Consider the following 16,532-nt stretch of genomic DNA (forward strand, 5'->3'; position numbering starts at 1 on the left):
TTTGTACGATGGGGAGGGGGGGAGGTATTATACAAAGTACGTACTTTATAAACATACACCAAATTTAAATTTGACTTTATCCTACACCCTCCTTAAGTAAATATTTAATTTTATTTAAAACATAATTATTTTAATTTTTATGAAAAAGGGGGGGGGTAGACTAATAAAATGTACGTACTCTAAGGGGGGGGGGAGTAAGACCTTATGTACGGTAATGTACGAAGGGGGGGGAGGGGTTTAAAATGTCTCCATTTTTGTGTACGTACTTTTTGAACGGCCCCTAACACACTTATCATTAGCACAACATATATATATTGTGAAGAAATAGATTTTTAATTTTTCTTGAAATTGCTTTATAAATTAAAACGGTACAAAAACACTAATAATAAATTTACCTCCACTATTTCATTTCTGATGGCTTCGTTTTTTGATTTGCTAGTATATTAACATCCAGCCCTTCAACACCTTTTTCTGTTCTGTTAGTTACAAGAAGTACATTTTAATAAAATAACTTTTATGCTTGAAATTGATCGCACCTCATGTTAGGGGAAATTAACTTATTTAACGTAAGCATGACATGCTGCAATTGCGTAATTAGAACTACTACTTAGTTTTCACACAGTAGCGTGTTGTTACTGCTCTAAATGCTTAACCCTCTCAGGGCAATGGTGATTGTTACTTTTGTAGTATTTCATTTTAATATCAGAGTTGTTGGACGTGTCATTTGAAAAATTTTGTATCTTATTTGAATTTTAAACGTAATTAAACTTGAAATACAAATTTATAACGAAATTTATTAGGAAGTTAAAAAAAATCAAATTTTGTTAGGCTTATTTATTGATTGCTTCACCTTTTAAACAAAGAATTATAAGGCTTATCGTAAAATATTTTTGATGTAAATTCAAATACATATGGCTTATCATTTTTAGTTTACAATTATAAGCATTAAATTTTGCCCCAAAACTGTGTCTATACTGTTACACCAACATTCATTTCAATTTTAGAGTTTAATGATTTTATTAATTTCTACCATTCATAAAACATAACATACGAATAAGCAAACATTTAACAATGGTGGTATGTTTGTAAAATTTTAAATATGAATATATGCAGTACTTATAATGCATTAGAATTATTTGGACGAGTGCATAAAAGCGAATATAAAGTTGAAGATTATATTTTCTCCGATTGAAATAAATCATCATAGTTTTTCTCCCCAAGATTTACATTTTAAATATCCAAATATATTCATATGTTTATAATATATGTAATATATCCTCAAGTATAATTCTATGCTTATATGAATTATTTCTATCATTGTAATAATCCAGATTGGATTTCCTTTGATACAGAATTATTTGAGCATTCTGTTCATACCTTAAAATTCGGTATTACTAGAAAAATTTATTAAATTATGAATAAGTAATATTAAAATACAGTAATATTGAATATATTGTATAATTAAAAACTGATATATTGTAAAAAATTTAAATTTTTTTTTAATGATTGAGGAAAAATTAAGTTGTTAAAGTATTTCTAAATGAAGCAATCTTTTATATTTTAATATTGTACAATGGAGTTTAAAAAAAATCATAGAAAGAGTTAAAAGCATTGTTTATTGAGTTAAATTACGTCAAATATCAAAAATAAATATTTCGAATCATTAATAATCTCTGGAATTAAATTAAGAATAGAAATTTTTTTTTTTTAAAAAAGCAAGGAAGAAAAAAATTTCGTTTTTAGGCATTAAAACAATTAAATTAACAATTGAAACTTTAAGGTTCTTGTTTCGATTTATATATTTTTAAAAAAACATTCTACGAATAGAATTACATTTTTTCGCATCTTTAATTAGAATTCGAATATAATCATATTTAATTAAATAGCTTTTTAGTAATCAGGTGGCAAATATTCGTTACTTTGATTACCTTGCATACACATTAAAGCTTTTGCGTCACGATTCTGTTTAGATTTACATACATTAATTAGTCACCCTCGAAAATGGTTAATGCAAAAAAAGATTTGAATTTATATTCAAACCTAGATATTAAGTCATGTCAATTTTTTTTATCCCAGTATCACAGATAATAATGTCCAATAACAGATATAATATTACTGATAATGAGAAAACAATAATAGTAAAAACAAATATTAATGTAAAATATGAACTCACTTTAAAGTAAAAATGCAAACAATGGCTTCTTTAAAAATCCATTTTTGAATTCGAATTTTTTAATTCTAATCTATTCCTGTGGGATAACAAAGCATTAAAATAATCCACAAAAAGGAGAAACCTTTCATTTTTCAAGGATGCATTTGAAAAAACATGAAATTTTAATCATTTAAAATATATTAGCGGAAACTATTTTCACAAACATGATATCGACGTATCCAAAAATTTTTAAACAAAACTCGTGTGTTTTGTATGCCATGACCTAATTTTCTAGCCAAGCGTTTCATCACAGGTTTTGAACACCATTGGCGTCCGCCAAGACTGGGCAGATCTAGAAGAAATAATACTATAAAACTTCAGAAGCAACCAGTTTATGTGCTACACGTGGAAAATTAGAATAGAAGAAAAACCAGTTTTATTATTCATTAATTTTTAAGAATAAAAAGCTCCCTCTTTGCTGTTGTCAAATAATAATTTTTCATTTTAAAAATTGAGTCTTGGCGCTATTTTTAAGAAATTAGAATATTAAAAAAGCTCCTTTTAAATTAAAATCATTGAAATAAATTTGAATGAATTTTTTTAAAATGAAGTAGATTCATTTCTTTTCATTAATTTATTTTCTAAGTAGAGAGCATTTAGGAGATCATTGAACTTATATATTCACTTACGTAGGTGGCATTCAAAGGAAATAAATATTATTGCAATATTTATATCAACAGAACTGTGAATAAAACGTTTTTAAATATTTTCCATTTTATATAAAGTTTTTATCACGATTTATCGGCTGAAATGTGTTAGGATTATAAATTAAAGTTAGTTTCATTTGCAAGATTTAATTTCTTGAAACTTTTACAAAAAAGGAGTGATTTTAATTTATAATAAGAACAAATAGTTTTAATTATCGCATTTCAAAAAGTATGTAAATTATTTTTTGATTTGTAAATTTCTTATTCCTATTGCATTTTAGTAGAACAATACATATTTTGCATACAAAGCTGATACGTTTGGTTAGACAACAAAATCTGCAGTGAATTCTGATATTTTGCTATAAAAATTTTATTAGTTCTCTTTATAATTGAAAAACTATAAGCGCCGACATTGTTTTAGGTGTTCAACTTTACGTGATATTTTGTTTTGTTGTTCAAAAATGTGAGAATTAAAGACTTGAAACTACAAAGATGTGCAAAAATTGCACAGGGAGTAAGATTTATTAAAAGGTTTTGATTTTGTAATCATGGACCATAATTTTAAGGTTCATTAAGGAAAAAAAAAAACATTGAAATTATTGTATTGATTTATTTAAATCACAGTTTATTCAAAGTTATGATAAAGTTGCTTCATAAAATTTTAGTCATTTATACTGTAGATAATAATGAGCCAATTATAGATTCGTTTATTTTTGAAAACTTTTATTGAAATAACTAACTAAAAGGATAAGTATACAATATACAACTGTGCTGTGATAAAAACTTTGTACTACGTAAATTCATCGATAAAAAAAAATTTGAAATTGTTTTATTGAAATATTTAAATTACAATTTAGTCAAAGTTATAAAAAAAATTTATATATTTTTTTAATCATTTGCACATTAGATAGTTATGAGTCAACTACAGATTTTTAATCTTTGTCGTTGTTGTTGTTGTTAATTTACGTCGCACTAGAGCTGCACAACGGGCTATTGGCGACGGTCTGGGAAACATCCCGGAGGATGATCCGAAGACATGCCATCACAATTTTGATCCTCTGCGGAGGGGATGGCACCCTCACTTCGGTAGCTCGACGACCTATTTAATCTTTAAGAACTTTTGTTGAAATTAATTAGAAAAGTAACTGTACAAATGTCCTTTGAAGGAAGAAACGAAATTGCACTACCTAAGTACAGAGATAAAAAAGAAAGTTGAAATTATTATATTTTACTTTATAACCGTAGTTGAACTGCTGATCCAATTTCGAGTTTACGACTACCTATGTTCAACTCCGTAGCCTTGTAATTTTAAACCCAATCCAGAAGACAAGTATTGGGAGAAATTTACCTTCGTGGAGCACTTAATAAAGTTGCTTCATAAAATTTTAGTCATTTATACTGTAGATAATAATGAGCCAATTTTAGATTCTTTTATTTTTGAAAACTTTTATTGAAATAACTAACTAAAAGGATAAGTATACAATATACAACTGTGCTGTGATAAGAACTTTGTACTACGTAAATTCATCGATAAAAAAAAATTTGAAATTGTTTTATTGAAATATTTAAATTACAATTTAGTCAAAGTTATAAAAAAAATTTATATATTTTTTTAATCATTTGCACATTAGATAGTTATGAGTCAACTACAGATTTTTAATCTTTGTCGTTGTTGTTGTTGTTAATTTACGTCGCACTAGAGCTGCACAACGGGCTATTGGCGACGGTCTGGGAAACATCCCGGAGGATGATCCGAAGACATGCCATCACAATTTTGATCCTCTGCGGAGGGGATGGCACCCTCACTTCGGTAGCTCGACGACCTATTTAATCTTTAAGAACTTTTGTTGAAATTAATTAGAAAAGTAACTGTACAAATGTCCTTTGAAGGAAGAAACGAAATTGCACTACCTAAGTACAGAGATAAAAAAGAAAGTTGAAATTATTATATTTTACTTTATAACCGTAGTTGAACTGCTGATCCAATTTCGAGTTTACGACTACCTATGTTCAACTCCGTAGCCTTGTAATTTTAAACCCAATCCAGAAGACAAGTATTGGGAGAAATTTACCTTCGTGGAGCACTTAATAAAGTTGCTTCATAAAATTTTAGTCATTTATACTGTAGATAATAATGAGCCAATTTTAGATTCTTTTATTTTTGAAAACTTTTATTGAAATAACTAACTAAAAGGATAAGTATACAATATACAACTGTGCTGTGATAAAAACTTTGTACTACGTAAATTCATCGATAAAAAAAAATTTGAAATTGTTTTATTGAAATATTTAAATTACAATTTAGTCAAAGTTATAAAAAAAATTTATATATTTTTTTAATCATTTGCACATTAGATAGTTATGAGTCAACTACAGATTTTTAATCTTTGTCGTTGTTGTTGTTGTTAATTTACGTCGCACTAGAGCTGCACAACGGGCTATTGGCGACGGTCTGGGAAACATCCCGGAGGATGATCCGAAGACATGCCATCACAATTTTGATCCTCTGCGGAGGGGATGGCACCCTCACTTCGGTAGCTCGACGACCTATTTAATCTTTAAGAACTTTTGTTGAAATTAATTAGAAAAGTAACTGTACAAATGTCCTTTGAAGGAAGAAACGAAATTGCACTACCTAAGTACAGAGATAAAAAAGAAAGTTGAAATTATTATATTTTACTTTATAACCGTAGTTGAACTGCTGATCCAATTTCGAGTTTACGACTACCTATGTTCAACTCCGTAGCCTTGTAATTTTAAACCCAATCCAGAAGACAAGTATTGGGAGAAATTTACCTTCGTGGAGCACTTAATAAAGTTGCTTCATAAAATTTTAGTCATTTATACTGTAGATAATAATGAGCCAATTTTAGATTCTTTTATTTTTGAAAACTTTTATTGAAATAACTAACTAAAAGGATAAGTATACAATATACAACTGTGCTGTGATAAAAACTTTGTACTACGTAAATTCATCGATAAAAAAAAATTTGAAATTGTTTTATTGAAATATTTAAATTACAATTTAGTCAAAGTTATAAAAAAAATTTATATATTTTTTTAATCATTTGCAAATTAGATAGTTATGAGTCAACTACAGATTTTTAATCTTTGTCGTTGTTGTTAATTTACGTCGCACTAGAGCTGCACAACGGGCTATTGGCGACGGTCTGGGAAACATCCCGGAGGATGATCCGAAGACATGCCATCACAATTTTGATCCTCTGCGGAGGGGATGGCACCCTCACTTCGGTAGCTCGACGACCTATTTAATCTTTAAGAACTTTTGTTGAAATTAATTAGAAAAGTAACTGTACAAATGTCCTTTGAAGGAAGAAACGAAATTGCACTACCTAAGTACAGAGATAAAAAAGAAAGTTGAAATTATTATATTTTACTTTATAACCGTAGTTGAACTGCTGATCCAATTTCGAGTTTACGACTACCTATGTTCAACTCCGTAGCCTTGTAATTTTAAACCCAATCCAGAAGACAAGTATTGGGAGAAATTTACCTTCGTGGAGCACTTAATAAAGTTGCTTCATAAAATTTTAGTCATTTATACTGTAGATAATAATGAGCCAATTTTAGATTCTTTTATTTTTGAAAACTTTTATTGAAATAACTAACTAAAAGGATAAGTATACAATATACAACTGTGCTGTGATAAAAACTTTGTACTACGTAAATTCATCGATAAAAAAAAATTTGAAATTGTTTTATTGAAATATTTAAATTACAATTTAGTCAAAGTTATAAAAAAAATTTATATATTTTTTTAATCATTTGCACATTAGATAGTTATGAGTCAACTACAGATTTTTAATCTTTGTCGTTGTTGTTGTTGTTAATTTACGTCGCACTAGAGCTGCACAACGGGCTATTGGCGACGGTCTGGGAAACATCCCGGAGGATGATCCGAAGACATGCCATCACAATTTTGATCCTCTGCGGAGGGGATGGCACCCTCACTTCGGTAGCTCGACGACCTATTTAATCTTTAAGAACTTTTGTTGAAATTAATTAGAAAAGTAACTGTACAAATGTCCTTTGAAGGAAGAAACGAAATTGCACTACCTAAGTACAGAGATAAAAAAGAAAGTTGAAATTATTATATTTTACTTTATAACCGTAGTTGAACTGCTGATCCAATTTCGAGTTTACGACTACCTATGTTCAACTCCGTAGCCTTGTAATTTTAAACCCAATCCAGAAGACAAGTATTGGGAGAAATTTACCTTCGTGGAGCACTTAATAAAGTTGCTTCATAAAATTTTAGTCATTTATACTGTAGATAATAATGAGCCAATTTTAGATTCTTTTATTTTTGAAAACTTTTATTGAAATAACTAACTAAAAGGATAAGTATACAATATACAACTGTGCTGTGATAAAAACTTTGTACTACGTAAATTCATCGATAAAAAAAAATTTGAAATTGTTTTATTGAAATATTTAAATTACAATTTAGTCAAAGTTATAAAAAAAATTTATATATTTTTTTAATCATTTGCAAATTAGATAGTTATGAGTCAACTACAGATTTTTAATCTTTGTCGTTGTTGTTGTTGTTAATTTACGTCGCACTAGAGCTGCACAACGGGCTATTGGCGACGGTCTGGGAAACATCCCGGAGGATGATCCGAAGACATGCCATCACAATTTTGATCCTCTGCGGAGGGGATGGCACCCTCACTTCGGTAGCTCGACGACCTATTTAATCTTTAAGAACTTTTGTTGAAATTAATTAGAAAAGTAACTGTACAAATGTCCTTTGAAGGAAGAAACGAAATTGCACTACCTAAGTACAGAGATAAAAAAGAAAGTTGAAATTATTATATTTTACTTTATAACCGTAGTTGAACTGCTGATCCAATTTCGAGTTTACGACTACCTATGTTCAACTCCGTAGCCTTGTAATTTTAAACCCAATCCAGAAGACAAGTATTGGGAGAAATTTACCTTCGTGGAGCACTTAATAAAGTTGCTTCATAAAATTTTAGTCATTTATACTGTAGATAATAATGAGCCAATTTTAGATTCTTTTATTTTTGAAAACTTTTATTGAAATAACTAACTAAAAGGATAAGTATACAATATACAACTGTGCTGTGATAAAAACTTTGTACTACGTAAATTCATCGATAAAAAAAAATTTGAAATTGTTTTATTGAAATATTTAAATTACAATTTAGTCAAAGTTATAAAAAAAATTTATATATTTTTTTAATCATTTGCACATTAGATAGTTATGAGTCAACTACAGATTTTTAATCTTTGTCGTTGTTGTTGTTGTTAATTTACGTCGCACTAGAGCTGCACAACGGGCTATTGGCGACGGTCTGGGAAACATCCCGGAGGATGATCCGAAGACATGCCATCACAATTTTGATCCTCTGCGGAGGGGATGGCACCCTCACTTCGGTAGCTCGACGACCTATTTAATCTTTAAGAACTTTTGTTGAAATTAATTAGAAAAGTAACTGTACAAATGTCCTTTGAAGGAAGAAACGAAATTGCACTACCTAAGTACAGAGATAAAAAAGAAAGTTGAAATTATTATATTTTACTTTATAACCGTAGTTGAACTGCTGATCCAATTTCGAGTTTACGACTACCTATGTTCAACTCCGTAGCCTTGTAATTTTAAACCCAATCCAGAAGACAAGTATTGGGAGAAATTTACCTTCGTGGAGCACTTAATAAAGTTGCTTCATAAAATTTTAGTCATTTATACTGTAGATAATAATGAGCCAATTTTAGATTCTTTTATTTTTGAAAACTTTTATTGAAATAACTAACTAAAAGGATAAGTATACAATATACAACTGTGCTGTGATAAAAACTATGTACTACGTAAATTCATCGATAAAAAAAAATTTAAATTATTTTATTGAAATATTTAAATTATATATGAGTCAAAATTATAAAAAAAATTTATACAGTTTTTAAATTATTTACACTTTAGACAATTATGAGCCACCTACAGATTTTTTTTCTTTTATCTTTAAGAACTTTTATTGAAATTAGTTAAAAAGATAACTGTACAAATGACCTATAAATGAAAGAAAAGAAATTGCGCTACCTAAGTACAGAGATAAAAAAGAAAGTTAAAATTATTATATTTTACTTTATAACCGCCATTGTACTGCTGATCCAATTTCGAGTTTACGACTAACAATGTTCAACTCCGTAGCCTTGCAATTTTAAACCCAATCCAGAAGACAAGGGAACTTCTGATTCAAGTATTGGGAGAAATTTTGTCTTTGTGGAAGACTTTTTAATGGATCTAACCAGCATTTGCGTTACATGGAGAGGAAAACCTCCCACGGTTAGCCTGACGGCAAGGGGACTCAAACTCACGTCAGCACTGTGGTTGGTACAAATCGGGTGCGGAATTCGTATCGACCAGCCATCCCAGGGATTCGAACTCGGACACCTCATGGGGAGAGCACTCTACCTCCTGAAACACCACGACTCAAAAATTTTATATTGAAATATTTTAATCAAAATTTATACGAAGTTATAATAAAATGTATGCATAAAATTTTAGTCATATTCACTTTAGGTACGCATAGGGAAACTTCAGAATTTTTTACTTCTGGAAACTTTTATTGAAATAACTATCTAAATAAAGGAAATAACTGAACAAGTGCTTCATTCGAAAAAAAAAAAGAAAAAAAAAAGAAATAAGAAAAGCCTCTATATTTCTTACCTTATTTAATGGGACATTTTCCTTTATATTTTCTTGAATAAAGTATTTTCTTCAGTTCGTTAATGAATTTAAAGCGCGCCTTCATTTTTAAAGATCTTTTGGCATGGTCGCGGAGGAAGAATACGCGGATCTTTTAAATTGCTTAAGGGATTAATGAAGAGTTTCTAAAAGCTTCTCTCACAAAATACCCTTTTGAAATGCAAAGAAAACTTCGTTTTCGCTAGTAAAACCCATCTCCGCTAATTTAATTTAAGAGTTTCGAGGATCGATGATATTGCAAAATGAGGATTTTAGTTGTTTGTTGAGTGATTAAGATTGAAATATTTTATTACGTAAAGATAAATTACATTTTTTAATTTAATGCACAGGCCTATTAATTTAAATGGAATGACGATATTTTTTAAAAAGGGTTACAACTATTTGCCATTGATATCAGTAATTTAAATTACTACTTATTTAATAAAATCTAATGAAAATACTTCGTAATATAATAGATTTCCTCTTCAATTTCAAAAATTTTTAATTAAATTTAAAGAGATAATTTAATTAAATACCTCTTTACGTCATTTACTAAATGTTTAGTTCACTCAATTTAAATGCTTACTTAATTAAATAATCGGCAGAAACTTAATTAAATCAGTTTAAACTTAATCACAGATAAAATTTCTATAGTGAAGTATAATTTACTTTTCTTTTGCACTATAGCAGTTGTTATTCCTTAATTGTCTAGATTGGAGATATCTTTCATGAATTAAGAGGAGAAAAATCTATTTTATAGGGAAATGAAATCCAAACCGATGGAATAAGGAACTGAAATGAATAAATAAATAATAATAATAATAAGAAATAATAATAACAAATAAATAATAATAATAAAAATACGACGAAGATGGAAATTAAGTAAATTGATTTAATAATGTAATTCCTGTTTTAAATTTTTTTCCAATTTATATTTTTTATTGCTGAAAAAGTGTCATTATTTTCTCAATTATACAGTCCCTGCTTTAAAGAAAGTCTTGTACAAAACGATTTAAATCTCAGAGTATGCATACTTCTTTAAATGTCTAACAGTCTCCCCCCCCCAAAAAAAAACCCAGTTTTAATTAATTTTGTTTCAATGAAAAGTAATGACCGAAGTCAAGCATCACTGGCTGCGGTCAGTGTGCGGGTGGGTGACCACTTGGATCAGTCTGCGTAGGGACCGAGGGTGTGCGGTATTGGTCCTCGTTAAACTGTGCTACCGTAAAGTGCTCGACTTCGCTCGAAGGTCGTCGGGCTACCGAAGCGGGGGTGCCATCCCCTCCGCAGAGGATCAAAATTGTGATGGCATGTCTTCGGATCATCCTCCGGGATGTTTCCCAGACCGTCGCCAATAGCCCATTGTGCAGCTCTAGTGCGACGTAAATTAACAACAACATGAAAAGTAATGTTTCCCACGCGCTTGATTGGAATTGTTCCTAAATCTTAGCAAATTACATCTGAGTTAGCAATATCAAGAGGAGTGACACTAAGATAATCGAAATAGGTTGCTCATGTTCAGTTCTGTCTAGTGCGCTGCTGGATGTAGCACAGCCCAAAATTCCAGTTGAAACTAGGGTTATAGGTTTGATCATGGCGACGGACTGGAGATCGGTTAAACAAAGCACAAACCGTGGTAGCTTAGGAGATAGAGTGTTTGTCTCCCGATGAGTTAAAGCAGGTTCGAATCCCAGCGATAACTGGTTGATATGAAATCTGTTCCCACATTGCATCGACCACATTGACATAAAAATATCCTCAATGCTGGACGAAATATAGGTTTGAATCCCGCTACCGTCGGGTTAACCGTGGCTCGTTAACCTAGAGTAAATGCGGGTGAGTTTTATCAAAAAGACCTCCACCAGGACTAGTTTTTCCGATTGCTTGATCCAGGAGTTTCATTGTCTTCTGGATTTAATTTAAAATTACAAGGTTAAGAAGCTCAAATTGAGGGTTGTAAACCCAAAAAATGGATCAGTTGATCAAAGTTGGTTATAAAATAAAATCAAACAAGTCACATGCAAAACTTCTTTTGTTTTAGATTAGGTGATCCACATAAGGCTCCCAACATTATGTGGATCACCGCCTTCTTTGCAACACATACACACACAAAATAAATAAATTTCTATTACACCTTAAAAAAACAATAATGCAAATTAATAAATAATTAACAACTTTTAGTTCCATTTTATATTTTTTTTTATAATTTTGTTATGATGCTCCTCTAAAAATATGCATTTTAAGTCATTGAAAATATACAGAATGACCAAAAAAAATTTATTGGTAGAGTTTTTTTTCTTCATATCTATTTTGATGAAAATAACTCATAAGCGTAAAAATAAATTTTACCTATCACTTGCACCTTAAATTGAATGCTTAATTAAATATTATATTCTTTACATAAGAATTGAAAAATAAGTGATGTCAATTATGATTGTTATCCTGCAAAATCATTCTCTCAAAATCTTTCGTTTTCAAGCAATTAAAAAAATAATGAAGAATTTAATATATTCATACTTTATCTGTCCCGCAACGGACTGATCGTAAAGACACAGATCCCAGTAGAACACCGAAGTCAAGCATCACTGGCTGCGGTCAGTAAGCGGGTGGGTGACCGTTTCGATCAGCCTGAGTAGGTACCGATGGGTGCACGGTATCGGTCCTCGTTAAACTGTTGTTGTAGTTCATTTACGTCGCACTAGAGCTGCATAATGGGCTATTGGTGACGGTCTGGGAAACATCCCTGAGGATGATCCGAAGACATGCCATCACAATTTTGATCCTCTGCTGAGGAGATGGTACCCCTGCTTCTGTAGCCCAACGACCTGCACTCAAAGTCGAGCACTTTACGGTAGAACAGTTTAACGAGGACCAATACCGCACACCCTCGGTCCCTACGTAGACTGATCCAAGTGGTCAGCCACCCGCACACTGACCGCAGTCAGTGATGCTTGACTTCGGTGTTTTACTGGGAACCGTGTCTTAACGATCAGTCCACTGCGGGACGCACTCACGGAAATGCTCACGGTTTCGGCACCGCTTGGCGCGGTCGAGAATAAGCTCTCTGAAGACCGCAAAATTAAGAATATGGTAACCCAACCGATCTATGCGTCACATCTTGCTACAGCGTGCAACCCTATTACGTTGATTGAGTAGGAAAATGATGGTTCTATTCTAGTTAAAAATTTCTTTCTTATTCACTTCTATCTTCACACCGCTCGTGTATTTTTTATAAGCGGTTTTCGTTTTGAATGAAAAATTCATACTTAATTTAATGTTTATGTCTCAGAATTTTATTTAAAAATAGATTCTTGTAAATATTTTACTTTTCAACTTCTTTTTTTTTATTATTATTGTTCTTGAAAGTGTAAAATCTATTGTTTTTTTATTTTATTATTTTACTTGCTAAGACAGTTTACCATTCTTTACTATGCTATATATATAAAGGCTTGTGTGCTCACTATATACTAAGGCATATTGCATTCAGTTTCCAATTCAAATGTAAGAAAATTTTATATAAGGTATTTTTATTGCAGTACATTGCAAAAATTATCTTTATCGCTAAATTCAGCATTTCAGATGCGTAATTACTCCAAATGCATAATAATAAAAATTCTTCACAATGAAAAACACATTGTTACGCTAATAATGAACTATAATAGATTTGAGAAATGAGTTAAAGAACACAGCTATACAGTTAAAAAAAATTGCCTCACTTGTTTGCTTTATCAGATGGAGGAGATTTTATTAAATCGTTTTTTCTCAAATAAAACATTTAATCAGAAAAAGGTGATAATTTTAAATTGGAAATATATATAAGAAATTTTTCACAAAGGAATCGATACTTTTACGCAAATAATAAATTAAGATAGATCTGAAAAAATAGACCTGAGAAAGCAATTAATACATTTAAAGTGCTTTAATTTAACCTTATCATTTTAGTCATTTGTTTGCAGTTTCAAAAGTAATAAAAGTTTCCAAAAATTTTTTTTATTTCATTCTCATACGCAGCACTTTACTTTAACCTTATTATTTTATTCATTTTCAATAAGATGAAGATTTTAATGACACTACTTCAGTATTTTGAAGGTTTCAAAAATTATAAAAATTCAGAAAAAAAAGTTTTATTTAATTTTAATCCGATCAAATTTACTTTAACATTATTTTACTCAAATGCAAGTACAAGAGCCAAGTTTTATTTTATAATTATACGACTAAAAATTTTGCCATTTCTTATAACATTACTAAATAAGATATTATATAATAGTATAAGAAAAAAAATTAATGGTAGTTTCAAAATAAATAATAAGAAATACTTCACAGAAAAATCGATATTTCTACACAAATAATAATTAATTGGGGAATATCTTAGGAAATGGATCTACAAAAGCAAATTATACAATTAAAATAATTTATCCTTAGAATGCAACAGTAAACTATTTTGTTAATATGAAATATATTTCAGATGTTTTTGTAAATAGTTTTAAAAACTTAAATTAACATGTATAATAAAATTAGTTACAATTCCTTGACATAAGAGTTTCTCTGTTTCTTCAGTTTGATTTTATTCCAGATAAAATTTTAAAATTAAATTCCAGCTTAGAAGTTCAGATTAAAACTAAATTTGAAAGATTTAATTAAAATTATTACTAAATATTGCAAATAGAACTTTGTGTTTTAATATTTGAGTTACATGATCTTATGAAAACACAAAAACAATGAAAAAAATTGTAATAAAATAGTGAAAACAATTCTATCCCTTGTTTATAAACGCTACGCAAAAGCAATTTGGCGACAGAGCAGGTTTGACTTAAAAGTTTCCGCCAAGAATGCCAAGCGGTGCCGAAACCGTGAGCATTTCCGTGAGTGCCTGCGGGACCTCGTTAAACTATTCTACTGTTAAGTGCTCGACTTCACGAGCTCGGGCTAAAAAAGCAGGGAAGTCACCCCCTCTGCATCAAAATTGTGATGTCATGTCTTCGGGTCATTCTTTGGGATGTTTCCCAGACCGTCGCCAGTAGCCCATTGTGCAGCTTTAGTGCGACGTAAATAAAAGTACCTACCTACTATAAACACTGTAATTATTTTAAAATTTAAAAAGTAACTAAAAAGTAAAAGTTAAAGTAAAAGTAAAAGTTAATTCTGGCAACTCCCTTTCATAGGAGGGTACCTACGTCATCAGCGCTGCTTCCGTAGATCGAAGTTATAAATTCTTCATCAGTTTTTAGTTATTTTAGTTTGCATAAAATCAAAAAAATAAACAAATAGATGGTTTCTAACGTACAAATGCTGTTAGATGCATTCATCAAAAACACCTTCAATTTATTTTTTAACTCCTTCCGATTTGGATACGCTCCAAATGAAAAATTTGTGAAAATGAAGAATTATTCTAAAAAAAGTAAAAAAAATAAAGTTTTCAGTTTGCTAGAATGACGGTTAGAAAATTATTTCCTACGGCACACTGATTTATTTTCGTTCCTGAACTGCGATAAAAAAGGAAGCGAGCCTGATATTGATTCTCTATCAAATCCTGGATCCATAGCATTTGATACAGAAATAGTGTTCCCGTTACTACGGCAACCAAAATTCTGCAGAGATCCCTGATACAATTGTGTATCTCATAATACATTAATCTTGATAGGTGATAAGACACACGGTTTTTTTTTAGACTTAATAAATTCACTGTTTCACAATTGAAATTAAAACAGATGTTTAATTTTTTTATTCTTATGCATGCCTTTACAAAATTGATAATAATGTTTCTTTCTCAACTTATGAGGTAAACGAAGTAAGCAATAAATATATATACGACTCAGAAGACAAGGGAATTCCAGCATTAAGCATCCAAGTATCGGGGTGGGAGATAATGAAAGGTTCACCTGATGGTTTAATACTGATCCGTCTACTTTGAGGATATTTTATGCAAATTTTGTGATTACTGCCTGCCGGGAACAACATATGTACCGTTGCCTGGAAGATGTAATCCATAAAATCTATTTTAAATAAAATAATCCGTAAAGTTTATTTTGTTTAGATAAAAAATCAAAGCTTTTTAAATATTTTTTTTGTGTTAATTTGAACAGGGTGCGTAGCGTTTTTAAAAAGTGCTTAAAGGTGCTTATTTTCGATTTTCGTTTTTTAAAAGCCCTTAAAAGGTGCATTTTTCATTGGGTGTTTTTAAAAAGTATTTAATTTTTTTCAAAATAAGATTTTTTCGTTAATATGTTGATTTTCGCCTTCGAATTATGCAAAAAGGCACAGTTCACATTGTTCTATTCAACGTTTGCACAATTAATTCAACCCCAATCTATTTCAGCACATCGTCAGTTCATAGCGTATGGAAACGCCATTCGTTTCCCATGATTCAAAATTTCATGATTTTTGACAATTGTCAAAAACAATGCCAAATTTTTTTTTTACAAGAATAATTAATACAAGATAAAACTGTCAATTGTCAAAAACTTTCCAACCCTGCCAAATTATGATTTTTTTTAAAGTGCTTAAAAATATTTTTTGAGGGCTTGAAAAGTGCTTGAAAGGTGATTATTTTCTATTGAATAATTTGGCTAAGCACCCTGTTGAAATTGTAGATTTTGATGCACCATGAAAGTTGATACATAATTACCAATGAAAGTTGAATGGATATATCATCTTTTGCAACATTGTTGTTTATTATATGGCAATTTAGGCATATGGCAGAGATCGTAGATTTTTCAAATGCGCTGTCGGTCCTCGATTCATTTTTATTACTAGGACACCACACGTTCACGCTGGGTTGAACAGACTGTAAGCCGAAAATATTCAGAGGATGGAGTGACCAGCCAGATCTCCAAACCTGAATCCTATATATCATATCTGATATATTTGGATCAAAATGATTTTCATCGTCCCAAAATAGTTGTCAACCTGGTTGAAAAGAACGAGAGAGAGATCTGCATTG

The 16,532-nt window shown here is 30.4% G+C and overlaps 1 protein-coding gene across 1 annotated transcript in view; it reads right to left on the reverse strand.

Moving 5' to 3' along the window:
- LOC107439809 (uncharacterized) overlaps positions 1-2,517 on the reverse strand; it is a 31,339-nt gene extending 28,822 nt beyond the window's left edge. Inside the window, exon 1 of the mRNA XM_016052519.5 lies at positions 2,174-2,517. The gene's annotated coding sequence lies outside the window, so the exon portion shown is untranslated. The remainder of the gene's footprint in view (positions 1-2,173) is intronic.
- Between the last annotated feature and the right edge of the window lie 14,015 nt (positions 2,518-16,532).

The sequence above is a fragment of the Parasteatoda tepidariorum genome, chromosome 7 (genome assembly GCF_982258835.1).
Source record: "Parasteatoda tepidariorum strain Cologne lab strain chromosome 7, Ptep-v5.0, whole genome shotgun sequence".
In the NCBI taxonomy this organism is placed as follows: domain Eukaryota; kingdom Metazoa; phylum Arthropoda; class Arachnida; order Araneae; family Theridiidae; genus Parasteatoda; species Parasteatoda tepidariorum.